Below are 13,379 nucleotides of genomic sequence, written 5' to 3'. Positions count from 1 at the left end.
CAATGCCAAGTCAACCAATTGTCCATTGGGGCTCTTTCGAGCCCTGCTGGACAGCCTGCTAGGGCAGGATGAACTGGCCCATGACTTACCTTACCATCTACTGTATTCCTATCCACCTTGCCTACGCTCCACACAACTCAGCAACTAGTCCACAGAGTCCTACTCTTTATTGCCCCAAGATAACCAGCAAGACTTTGAATATCACAACCGCATTTCCCACCACAATGCTCAGAGTACCGCGGCAAACTTCATCACTGAAGATGCGTCAGTTCCTCAAACATATTATTTCTCAAGTGCGAAAAAAGAAAATCCAGCTACGTGTGCAACTTTGCTGCGACGGACCTCAGATACGAACCTGCCAGGGCTACTTGGCATTCAGAACCAGCGCCAAGCTGGCGAGAAATCTGTGACGAGGTTCCAGAGAAAGATGGCTTTACGACCATGGTGTTTATTTCAAAATCCGCGTGGGAAGATCTCAGCAGTCGCATACACTTACACAACAGTGTACCCAGTTGATTCTCGGCCGGGACGCCGACTTAAAATAAACTCAAAAGGAACAATCTCGATAAAGTAAATGCAGAAATACTAACCGCAATCATTCTAGGATGATTAGTTTAGCGTGAAATTACAAATCGTAGGCGACGACATTTGGATCGTCTGTCAAATGGGTGTAAAGATTTATATAAAACAGACTATACACTCCCACTCAGCCAGGCTTTATACGTCCACTGTGATTTCACCTCACCCAGCCTGCATCTTGTCTGGGATAAACAAATAACGTGATACACTAATTACCATGAATTAATTAGTTTTCGTTCTCTTTCAAGACGTCAGGACACAAAATAAAAACAAATGACTAATTTATTTCCAGATATTATCCAACAGCAACAAATTACTGGTAAATTGCTGACAGCATTTCGCACGTTCCTAAACTTTGCCTGAAGCTGAAAGCAGTCGAATCCTAACCCGAATAGTTTATTACTGGAGGTATGTAAACCAGAGGAAAGCTGGGGCCGGAGAGAGACAAAAACCAGAACTAAAGACAAACATAAAACCAGAGGGGTGGACAAATCAGGAGTCTGGGCATCCAGGACAAGCAGAGTTCACGTCTGGATCATTAGATTTAAAATCGTAGTGGACAAGAACGGTGAACAATCAGAAAAATACAACCAATTTTTCCCACCCCCTAACCTGGCCACCTCCACGCTCTCGCCATTACACGTGAATCCGGTATTTTCCCGAACCGCTGCTCACGCGAATTCATAGAGCGGCGTATCACGCTCCAAGGAGAACACCTCCTAGTTAACGACATCAAGATAAACTGAAGACGCTAGCCAGACTCAAGTATTTATCCACGTAAGTTTGAGCACAGGACCCCACAGCTCATCGCTGAAACGTTTCCCTGCCGACTTTTTTTTTTTTTTTTTTGGTGTAGCAAAATGACTTCTCCACCTTTTACCCTGGTCAATAAGGTTGCCAGGTTCTGAGTAGCACACTCGAGCCTTTACATGCCGGGTGAGCTGGCTCCCTCGACAGTATCGATTACGGCGTCTCCGTCCTCTCGATTACCGAGAACGCCTTCTTTTCGTTATCTGTACGTTCCCGCACGCTGCATGCTGACGGACCTTTACGTGAACATCTGAAGATCGGTCGACCGTCGGCGCGATGGACACTGAGGAGCGGTCTTGAAACGAGAAACACGGACCGCGAGAGAAAAGAAAACGAAGAAACGGTTCACTTCAACAAGTCCACACGTGTTTCCCGGCATGCAGAAGACGCCAGACCTAATGAAATGTGTGTGCGTCAGGGAGTATGCGAGAGACTCATCCCTTTGCTACCTTTCAATCTTGCACTAAGCCCGGCTGCTCGGCTGCTCGGCATTACGTTCCTGAACATTTAGACAGACGTTAACTTTGCTTTATTGGCATACTGACTTCCACTGATGTAAACACACTTGAAGCTCAATCGCTTAAGCGCTACTTCATACCGGGTCATACGGCGCCCGAGCAGAAGGACCAAATGCTCGAACTCTGACGCCGTAGTGAAAATATCCACTCGATTAAACTGAAACTTGGGGCTTCAAAAAGGATCGACTCCTCTTCGGGAGTTTATCGGAAACGGAACGGCATTCGAATTCTCTTCGGGGCACCGTGTTCTCCCACGTAGCTGGCGTGTACACCTGTACGAACGACACGTTAGAAGCAGGTTTGAAGTACGGTTTCATACTGAAGTGGATCGAAAATGCGAGCACAGCGCTGTGAACGTGTCCTCCAGCAGAACTCGCACGCAAACTGCTGAGTAACGCATCTGTGCGGAACAAGCGGAGCGTCTCTGAGCAGTGCGGGCGGTGTGAGCGTACGACAGGAAGTGGAAGCGTGTGGCTAGAAGACGTCCGAAATGAGGATTTTAAGTGTTCGGCGTTAGGATGATCAGTTTAATGCTCGACATTTCATTCTTATTCAGTGACTGTTTCTGGTTAACGTTTGGTTTATCCTACAAAGTTCATGCCATCTCTCTCTCCTTCTGTCTCGATCCTTCTTTCTCCAGCTCCGTGCACCATCGCTGCGTTTATACGGCCGCTCGGTCTTTTTCCCGCGTCTCCGTCCCTTTTCTCCATCCGTCTTTCTTCTTCCATCTCCGTCTTTTTTTCTCCTGGTCGTTTTTTCTCTCTATGTTTGCCTTTTCTTCTCCATCTTTCTTTCTCTCTCTCTTTCTCCAGGTCTGCCTTTCCCCTTTTCTCAGTCTTTCTATCCATCTTCCATGCATTCCTTTTTCCCCCTCCTCCTTTCTCTCTTTCTCCCTGACTGTCTTTCTCCATGTCTGCCTTGACTTTTCCCCTCCATCTTTCTTATGCACTCCCTTTACTTCTCCCCACTCTTTCTCCCACTCACTCCCCGCTTTCTTCCTGTCTCTCGCAGTCGTTCATTTTCTTGTCTCGTTCTTCCCCCTCATCTCGGTCCGTCTTTCTCTCCCATCTCCCTCCGTTTCTCCCTGTCTCACACCCTCTCTCTTTCTCCATCAATCTTTCTTCTTGTCTCTCAGTCTTTCTTTTCCCCTGTTTCTGCCTTTCTTTCTCTCTCACTTCCATCTCATTCTCTCCATTTCTGCCAGTCTCACTCCTGCTTTTTCTCCCCATTTGCTTTTCTTAATCCTTGAACACCTGCCTTTCCTTCTCAATCTTGGTCTTTCTCCATGTTTGCCCTTCCTTTTCCCTCCTTCTTTCCCCTCACTCCCCCATTGCTTTTCCCCCCTAGCCTCTCTCATTCATTCTTTCGCCAGGTCTCATTCTTTCTCCCCATCTCTGTCCGTCTTTCCTCCTTCCTGTTTAACCGTCTGTCTCTGTCCCAATCTCACTGTTTCTCCCCATCTGTCTTTCTTAATCCTTGAACACCTGTCCTTCCTTCTCCATCTGTCGCTCTTTCCTTCTGTGCCTGCCTTTCCTTTTTGAGCCTTCATTTTATTCCTCCTCTGCATTCGCTTTCTCCTAGTCTCTCTCTCTATCCCGCCATCTCATTCTCCCGCTCACGGCCATCTTTCTTCTTGTCTCACGGCCTTTCTCTCCCCATCTCACTCTCGGGTTTCTCCCTGTCTCACTTGCTCTCTTTCTTTCTCCCAGTCTCTCTTTCTTCCTGTCTCACTTTGGGTCTCCCTCTCTTCCATTTCTCTCTCTCTCTCTCTCTCTCTCTCTCTCCATCTCACTTTGGGTCTCCCTGTCTCACTCCCTCTCTCTCTTTCTTACTCTCCCTCTCATTCTCCTGCTCACGGCAGTCCTTCTTCCGGTCTCACAGTCTTTCTCTCTCCATCTCTCTCTCTGTTTCTCCCGGTCTCACTCCCTGTCATCTTCCCCCCACCCCACCACCACATGTATGCACTCCTAAACCACCGTAAGGTCAATTTCAAATGGGGGGGGGGGGGGGGGGGGGGGGTCTGTGAGGATACGTTACACCTAGAATCCAAAATTAGAAGTGAAACATTCCAGTCATTTTACCGTCTTACATAATCAAGTGTGCATGTCTCTCCCTTTGTCCGAGTCTGGGCTTTAACATCCTCCAGTCATCATTTCCGTCATTCTTTCAGTGCACGCATTGTGCAATAAAAAAAAAAATAAAAAAAATAAAAAATAAAAAAAACCCCACTTATTGCATCCTGGATGTTTGCGTGACTTTATGACTTTTCCTTTAGTGCGAAATTAGCATTCGGGTTTGTGTGTGTAAAGGCACAGGGTGTTAACCATTTTGGAACTGGCAGAAGAACGATATAGCGAACTTCAAAATATTTCATAAACACGTGATGTATCGCACTTTCCCTCCACTGTGCTGATTAACCGAACAGATTTTTCAAGGCTGTATCCCAAACCACACAAGTGGTGCATCATCGGTGGAGTTACACACTATTTAGTAAGACAGCACTCTTTCTCTAAGGAGGTTTGAATCGCTAAGGCCTGCTAGCTCTAATTTGTTAAAATAACGTAGGAAAAAAACAAACAAACAAACTATAATGCTGTCAATCCTGTAATACTACTTCACAATCATATTATTCAGCACTTTCCTCCCCTGACTAGGGCTGGTCGATATATCGATACAACATCGATACGGTGATCGAGGATTACGCGATACACTTTTCTGAGATATCGTTGGTATGGTGATGTATTTCTTCACTTTTTAATCATTACAAAAAGCTGCATTAAAAACGGTACCGAAACGGACGCTGTTGATTTGACGCAACTTTTAAAATGTAATCTTTGCAGGCACCGAAGAAAGTTGAACTTTTTTTTTTTGGTTTATTTTTGTACTGTTTTGCAAACAGTTTGTTAGCTAGATCGTGATCGTGGAAATGTTCAAGTATGGTGATATGATATTTTTGTCCTACCCCGACTCAATAATCCCACAGCACGCACAGGAGCTTTAACACGAGGGTGCTTTATAAAGGAAGTTAGCCTAAGCGTATCCTTTTAACTACAGTACGAACATAAGAAAACTGAACCTTCACCACGACCGTAACCCATATTAATAACCAATCCCAAAATGGGGATTGGTGCAAACTGATGATCTGAAATAACCTAAAATCCTAAACACGTGGCGTCTTATGGTAAACGGTCTGCACCTTAGAGGCTCTACAAAGTCATTCACACATTCACACACACAACAATGGCAGCAGAGCTGCCACGCAAGGTGCTAACTTGCCGTCGGGAGGTACTTGGGGTTCGGTGTCTCCCCCGAGGACACTCCGGCATGTGGAGTCACGTGGGTCGGGAATCGAACCGCCGACCCTACGATTAGCGGACGACCCGCTCTACCACCCGATCCACAACCGCCCATACTGCTTCTTCTTAGTCTCGCATTAGTGCTAATTCATCAATCACCCGGCTGCCTATTTTCTCCAAAACCTGCAATGAGCAGCAAATTTAAAAATTCCTCCATCAAAAGATGTCGGTTTTCTTCACGTACATTATTCGACACTTTTGGAGAGCTTAACTGCTAACGGCGTGATTGGTTTAGCTTTAGCGAACATACTGTACTCATTTTTCAAAGCATTGGAGCTAAGGTCTGTCCGATCCTCCCACAGTTCCAGCACACAGAGCTGGGTGTTTATGTAATAAGCAATGCTTATGCGTGGTAATGTGCAAGAACAGCACCGTCATCGCAAAAATAAGCACTTTATCGAGTTAAAAACATGTTAATGTAGTACCTTTGTATTATGATAAAAGTGCTTGCTTCTTAAAAAGCCATTTTTGATTGCACTTCATCTACACAACTCGTTCTGCTGCACTCAAAGTATTTCATCAGAAATTGTTAACACAGGCGCTATTGTTAGCTCTATAGGGTACTTTTTCACGCTTTTGGCAAGCAGAACAAAGTGCTGGATTTTTTTGTATCCTTCTCGACATGTAGCGTTCTTCCTCGGACAAAACGGATTTAGGCTCTCTTCTTCGATACGCTTCATACCGACTGCTCTTTTTAGGACTGGGTGATCTGGGCCAAATCATACAATAATAACCATCAATAATGATGTTTCCTCAATGCTCGATTGGACCCAGCGAGCTAACAAAAACGGCCTGCGCGTGAAAGGGACGAGGGAGAATCGTACCAAGAACGGATTTCAACCTGAACTGAACGCAAGTGCGCGACCTCAGTTATTATACGGTTCTATCCGCTAATCGCTCTGCGCCCACACGGAGCCTTATAATACCGAGGTCACAAAATAAACTTGGAAACAAAGAATAGCCTTGTCCCCTGGTGCAGGTTTTGAGTTAGTCAGCCCATCTGTCCTCTGTGGCTCGAGCAAACTTTACAGCGCAATAAAAATACATTCCTGACGTCATCGGTTCCACTGCTGAAAAAAAAACAACAGAAAAACGGAGGAAATCTGTGTGTCAGAGAGTCGAATAGCCTGCGGCCAACGTGTGGTGTGGTTCGAGTTTTAGCGACGGACATTGGACTCTAAGGGCAAAAACACATTAACAACAACAACAAGAACAAAAATGCGACAGAAAAACAGTAAACAGACCAGAAAGTAAAGAAAAAGCAGCAAAACGAAAAGGCACAAGTACTGAAACATAAAGGGGGAAAAACAAGTAAACACCTAAAACGGAACAGACAAAACCAAACTACAACAACAACAAAAAAGATACTCAAAACACCGACAAAACAAACAACAAAACCACACACGCAATAACAAAAAAACACAGACAAAAACATCCAAACAAAGAAGTCAAAGCCAAAAACACACCGGAGACCGTCCCGGCAGGATTTTGCGAGTGCAGAAATGAACGCAAAAACCAAGAAACTCTGTAATAGTCGAAGGAGCTTTCAATTTTACAAAATTACAGCTGATTTACTGCAGATTTGGGCCAAGACGCGTCATGTCGCATCATCATCACAATCAGGGGCGGACTTTACCGTTAGGCAAAGGTCAGCAATTGCCTTGAGCACCGAGCTTAAACTTATGATTAAAAAAAGTTTTATTTTGACTTTTTGCTCATTAATTCGGTATGTTCTAAAAAAAAAAAAAAAAAAACCGTACGCTAAAACGCCATCAGAATGCTTACTTCATGTGTGGCGTGTCGTGGGCCGGGCGTGGTGGTCCGCTCTGGACTGTCAGAAAGTCCAGGGCCACTTTTTGGTCCCAGACCACCCCTGATTATTGCCATTCATGCTAAATAACACATGCTGAAAATTTAAATATCGACGTTAAAACACTGAAATGAGGGCCCCATTCCGATATTCTGCCTAGGGCCCCCAAATCACTAAATCCGCCCCGATCACAACGCACACACGGCCAAAGCCCTCTTCGATTCACGTTCGTCAAACCAGTACAGCGAAACGATCTCATTCACCAACAAGAAGCACTGCGAAAGACCGTGCGTAACTATGACCTGCAGTCGCAATTTCGCCAATTCAAGTAGTTTTCCGCACAAAAAAAAAAAAAAAAAAAAAAAAAAAATTAACTACAATTGCATTGCAAATTTTGAAAAAGGAACACAAAGACAACAAGACAAAAGCAAAAATACTGACAAAACCAACAAACAACAAATGTGAAAACGCTACAGCAAAATCAGATCCGCATCAGCATCAACTCTAAACGGAAAGGGTAGGTTGCTTATCGAACATCACATCACAGTAAGGTTTCCTGATTGGACGGAAAGCAGAAGTCTTTAATATAAACCGACTGTACCCATTTTGTACTTCAGAATATTTTTTATTTCGCTCGCATAATCAAACCCATAATTTCCCGGTACTGTTTCCTGACAGTTGCTTTAGACGCGTCGATTTTAGATGCCGAATGTCTACATTATTTGTAGAGAATTTTACTAAACCTCTAAATCAGCAACTGATAAAAGCAACAGCAGTAAAATGATACCGTTACCTAGTAACGATTTCGTCTATGAAACTCTGACTCTGGTATCTGCCAACGTCACACCCAGTCATTCATTTTAGAACGGTTTCAAATAAACTGGTGCGTTTTTAATTGTTAACAAGCGCCCTTCACACGCACCTCGTCCTCTCCTTTCATTGTAAAGCACACAGGAACGTCTACACAGAAGCTAACAATAACAGGAAGCGCGGGCATCCTGAGACCGGTATGATCAAGGAGCCGAAGTATTGCCGTCTCTCTCCCGCACACACGCGCGCACGCACACACACACACACGCACGCACGCACTGATTACTGGCTCGGGCTAGAAAAAGCTGAGTTGATGTTTTGCTGTAGGTCAAAGTTGAATCCAGTCACAATGTCCTGTTATGAAACAGTTTCACCTAGATCTATAGATGACGGTTTGTCTGCTCTGCTTCAACGTTCTGCTTTCATTTTAAACAGACGTGCTGTTGTTTTTTGGGGTTTTTTTTAACAGTGAAACCTCATAATGGGTTTAACATTCGCTGCTTTTTATGACTGATGACTTTTCCATTACTGAAGAAGCAAAGAGAAGAAAACGGGGGGGGGGGGGGGGGGGGGGGGGAGGAGTAGTCGTCTACCTGAGACACAATCAAATCGACGAGTAGGTCCTAGCTGACTTGGAATTTACGACCAGGGGAAAGAAAAACAGAAAAAAAACGACTCGGAATTCCTACTAACGACGGTCTCCTGGACCCTGAGTTCAGCATCATTTTATATTTATAAATAATATATACACACACAGACACAAATATGCTCAAAGCGCACCCATTATGGTTTTGAAATCACGGCAGCCGGTGCGCTGCCGTCCGCCATTTTGGATTCAGACAGCTCTTCTGCGCCAGTCCCACCGCCTTATAGGAGAGCGCAGTGTCCGTTGCTTCCGTACTGCAGGATCTCGGCGGAAGCAGCAGTTCGTTCGGGTATTTCTCGCTTACTGTTTTATGAATACGGAAAACTCGGACATACTACTCCTTTGGCGTACTGCTTTCCGCCAGCTATACATCAGTTCAGTAGGAATATTCGGACGCAGCTCTTCTCTTTCCTACTTCTTCTTGCGCATGTATGCCCGTGCGTACAGTGCCCTTGGCATTATTATTATTATTATTATTATTATTATAAAATCCCCTTCCCTGTCTTCTTGCACTCAATCTTTAAATATAAAAGAGAAATACATTTTAAAGGAGCAGTTACCCAGAATTCCTTTACAGGGTCGAAAAAAGAAACGGCTTGGACCCGGCCGTAAATGAATAAATGCAGACTGCATAACGACGCTGTGAATAGATTACACAGTGTGACTTTTACGCAGTGCAAACAATGATAAGAGGAGATGAACTGTAGAGATTCTTTGTCTAAACAACAGCAAGGAAACACCGAGGGAGGATAAATACGAGGGTGTCTCGCACTCACACGTGCTCGCTCTCTCTCACACTCACAGCCTGTGGCCTGTATTTAGCGCTAGCTTTGATCTCTGCTTCCTGTCTCATAACAAAAACCGATTGAGCCTTCTTAAGTTTTTTTTTTTAATTTTACAACGCACATACCAGCATGTGTGTGTGTGTGCACGAGAGTGAGCGTGTGCGTGTATGCACACGACTACACGTGAGGCGGTGTGTTGAGAGCAGAGGATGTGGCGATTTGAACAGTACACGTTAGTGGGTGGAATTCGTTCCTTGGCCACCGTTTTCATGTTGCATGAATATTATTTGAAGAGGAGGCCTGGCTAAAAATAAGCGTTGGGAAAATAAGCGCTGCCGGCTTTGCTTATTGGGTTATTTTCAACCCACAAATCTCTAGACGCTGCACGAAGATGCGAAGAGAAGGCAAAGAAACGCTGAAGCAGAGTCAGGTTAATATAAAAAAATATTTTTTTTATTTGCTTGGTTGCATCGCTGCAACCAAGCAACTTGTTTTTAGCACGCCGAACTGGGAGACGAGACCGAACGCGAGCACTCGCGCACGTCGGAAACGCTGCAGAGTGAAAATAGAGTAGGGCACGGAGTCCAGACTGATGGCCGTCACAAACGACATCCCTTATGCGCATCCTTATGAAGAGTACCTCGAGGAAAGGGATTAAGACTTACAGTGCTGGGAAAAAGTATTCATGATTTCTTCAGTTTGTGCGTCTCATATACTAAACCGTTTCAGAAAGGAAAACAAAGGCAACCCGAGTAGACACAAAATACAGTTTTTAAACGATGCTATTTAGTGAAGCAAAAAAAAAAAAAAACAAAAAAAAAAAAAAAAAAAAAAAAAAAAAAAAAAAAGGTATTCGATACCAACTGGGCCGGTGTGAAAATGTATTTGCCCCCGTAGTTACTAAATCCCCAATCTATGAAACCGCATCGATAACGGGGTTCAGCTGGACTGGACACAACCAGGCCTGATTTCTGCGAACCCTGTTCAATCACATCAACACTTCAAGAGAACTTTTTCAACAGCAGGATGTTGGTTAAAAAGGTCTTATCCATTAACACACTGTCAAAGTTGAAAGGAATCCCAGAAATGACGAGGAAGAAGGGGATCGAAATGCATCAGTCTGGGAAGGGTTACGAAGCTATCTCAAAGGCTCTGGGACTCCAAAAGACTACGGTGAGAGCCGTCATCTCCAAACGGTAAAAACTCGGCACAGTAGTGACCCTTCCCAGAAGTCAGAATGTGCTATAATGAGTCATAATTAAGTTTTGCATAACATGAGTCAATGCCGATTTGTTCATCATGGTGTAATGAACAAATTGGCGAAAAAAAAATTAAACAAATTGGTGTAATGGTGTAAAGCTGAGGTTACACTCAGAGCAGATGCAAGACTACAGCCGCTCTACAAAACAAACTTCAAATGTTTAGGTGCTTTAAATATGCTGATAAGACTCCGCCACTCGTTTTCGTATTTAACATCGGACATGCTTTGTCGTAGCTTTTGCTCTGTGCTTATTTGAAGTGAATTCAGCGAGTCTCTCTCCGGAAAAGGAGATTCAAAGGCGGAAGCTAGAGATGGCATGATGATTGAGATATAGAAACCTCGTCTGTCAGCGGATCCCGACAGCGATCTGACACGGCTTAAGATACAACGCTTAAAAATAAGTAAGGTGCTTTAATGAAAAATTAAAATAAAAAACAAAACTTGAGATCAACATGACTGTTGTTATGGTAACACGAGTGACAACTGTTGTTGTGCGACACATTTTACAGCCGAGTTTGCCATGTGAGATTCTGCTTATACAAAATGACACAAATGAGACGCAACAGCCATTAATGAGAAGATAAAAATAAAACGAGAAGTAAAGCAGAACGAGGAAAGAAAAAAAACACAAAACAAAACGACGATAGATATTTTTTCCGTATTAAAATTCCTAATAATCCTCCTACGGCCAACAGCCGGAGAAAGGCGAGTCTGATCTCAGTGTCGACGTCAGATGGAAATGAGGGATTCGGTATCGAAAAACAAGAGGAGCTTCGTGTTCCTGCTCACACTCGTATACACACGTGACTGGAAGATCTGTGCCGGAGCACAGAGCACGGTTGCCCTGATGAGACTGAAACTAATCTCTGCTCACTTTATTTTTATTCTCTCCCGTCTCTGCTTTCTCTCACTGGCTGCACTTGCATGCAAAAAAAAAACCAAAACACCAAAAAAAAACAACCTCTCAAGCCTGGTTAAATGTTACCATAGCAACTAGAAGCTTGCAAAGTGGCACATCAACAATTCATATTATCTTACACGTTTGGTTTAAAAAAAAAAAAAAAGAAAAAGAAAAGAAAAAAAAAAAAGAAAACGGGTCTTATATCCTCATTCTCAGTAACATTCGCTCCAAATGTCCTTACGGAACAGGACATACCGGGTCCTACATCATTCCGCTTTGAAATCTGTTAATAAAATCAGTATAATATATTAAAACGGCTCCAATTTTCTGGACCAAAACCATCACAGTTTGAGCTGTCAGAGAGACCAGTCAGTCTGAACGACCGGAAGCCAATATTCACTCTGAAGGACTTGGTTATCTGGTGTACCTTCACTCCACTCTCAGCCAGGGGCAGATTTAGTGATTTGGGGGCACTAGGCAAAATGTAGGAATGGGGCCCTCATTTCAGTGTTTTAACATCCATATTGAAATTCTCAGCATATATAATTTAGCATTAATAGCAATAATCAGGGGTGGACTGGGACCAAAAACCCAGATAGCATCCGGATGTGGGCTACTTCAGGCGGTGATGCGGTTCTATTGGCTTTTATTTTGGCCCACACAAAATAGATATGAACCTGAAGTGGCCCACATGTAAAATAGCAAATATGGCCCAAACATCCCAAATCACAAGTGGGCCTTTTAAGGCAAAGATGCGGTGCTGACGGCGACGTCTAATCTGGATGTGACCCTAAAGTGGACCAAACAAACAAACAAACAAAAAACCAGGAGTGTCATCATTCCACGTAGTATGTGGGCCGGATGACAGTGTCAGGTGCGGGCCGGATCCGGGCCACAGCAATTGTGCTATATCGGAAGTGGCCCTGGACTTTCTAGCCCAAATCTTCTTCATCTCATTAGTATATGACTCATATATGCGCTGGTGAATTTTCTATAAAAATGCTCTCCCTCCAGAATGCTTAATTTTAGTTAAGCATGACAAACGTTACCATGGAAACCAGTAGTAGGAAGACCTACTGGCGACTTCATAGTACAGCGACTGGTGCTGTGTGAACGCGGCATGATTAGAGAACCTGAGGCCACCGTAGTACGACTTTAGGGGTCCAGAGGAAACGCGGGGGGGGGGGGGGGTTTGAAACATTGTTTTTACCCAAGCGTCACAGCCGGACACAAAAGGAAGTTGACTGACAGAACCGTATAAATATACACTGTGAATAACAGTCAAACAACCCTAATGAGCCTTTTGTAGTCTTAAGCCCTATTGGGATGGGATTAGTTATTATGATACCGTTTGACTATTCGCACGGGGTAAACGATTTCTGTAGAAACTGTCGAGATGGGCGTGTCTTTGTTGTTTACGTGCTGACGAGCCAGCACACCTTCTCACCAGTACACACCAAGGGCAAGGATAATCACCAGTGACGTAAAGTTACCGGACGTGGAGTTTACGGTTTCGGACCTACAGTTATGGTAACACCGTGATGGCGCAGACGAATCAAATCACTCCCTATTTATATCATTTTAAAAAGACATGTGAAAGTATGTCAATCACAATATTTAAATTCAGGTTATCTAGCTGATGCAGAAGCATGTTTCCTCGCTCTCACTTCCCCTCTCCAGGTTTCAGTCTCTTTCGTGTCTCTCGGCCTCTTCTCTCCTCTCTCCCACTCATACGTCATGTTCCTGAAATCCTAACATGTAGGAGCGTGCCTGTTTTAAGACTCAAATACATGAAGCTATACTACATAATGAAGCCTATATAACTTGGTGTAACAGATGACAACGAACGATGCCTAGAAAGGAAGGAACCTAGGAAAGCTTGTGTGTTACCGAGTGGAAAAAG

At 44.0% G+C, this 13,379-nt stretch overlaps 1 protein-coding gene across 2 annotated transcripts in view; it reads right to left on the bottom strand.

Moving 5' to 3' along the window:
• Positions 1–13,379, bottom strand: part of ric1 (RIC1 homolog, RAB6A GEF complex partner 1) — a 49,725-nt gene that overhangs the window by 25,918 nt on the left and 10,428 nt on the right. The gene's annotated exons all lie outside the window — the stretch shown is intronic.

This window comes from Ictalurus punctatus, chromosome 18 (genome assembly GCF_001660625.3).
Source record: "Ictalurus punctatus breed USDA103 chromosome 18, Coco_2.0, whole genome shotgun sequence".
NCBI lineage: Eukaryota > Metazoa > Chordata > Actinopteri > Siluriformes > Ictaluridae > Ictalurus > Ictalurus punctatus.
The sequence above is the reverse complement of the archived record's forward strand: the minus strand, read 5'-3'. Positions and strand labels throughout refer to the sequence as shown.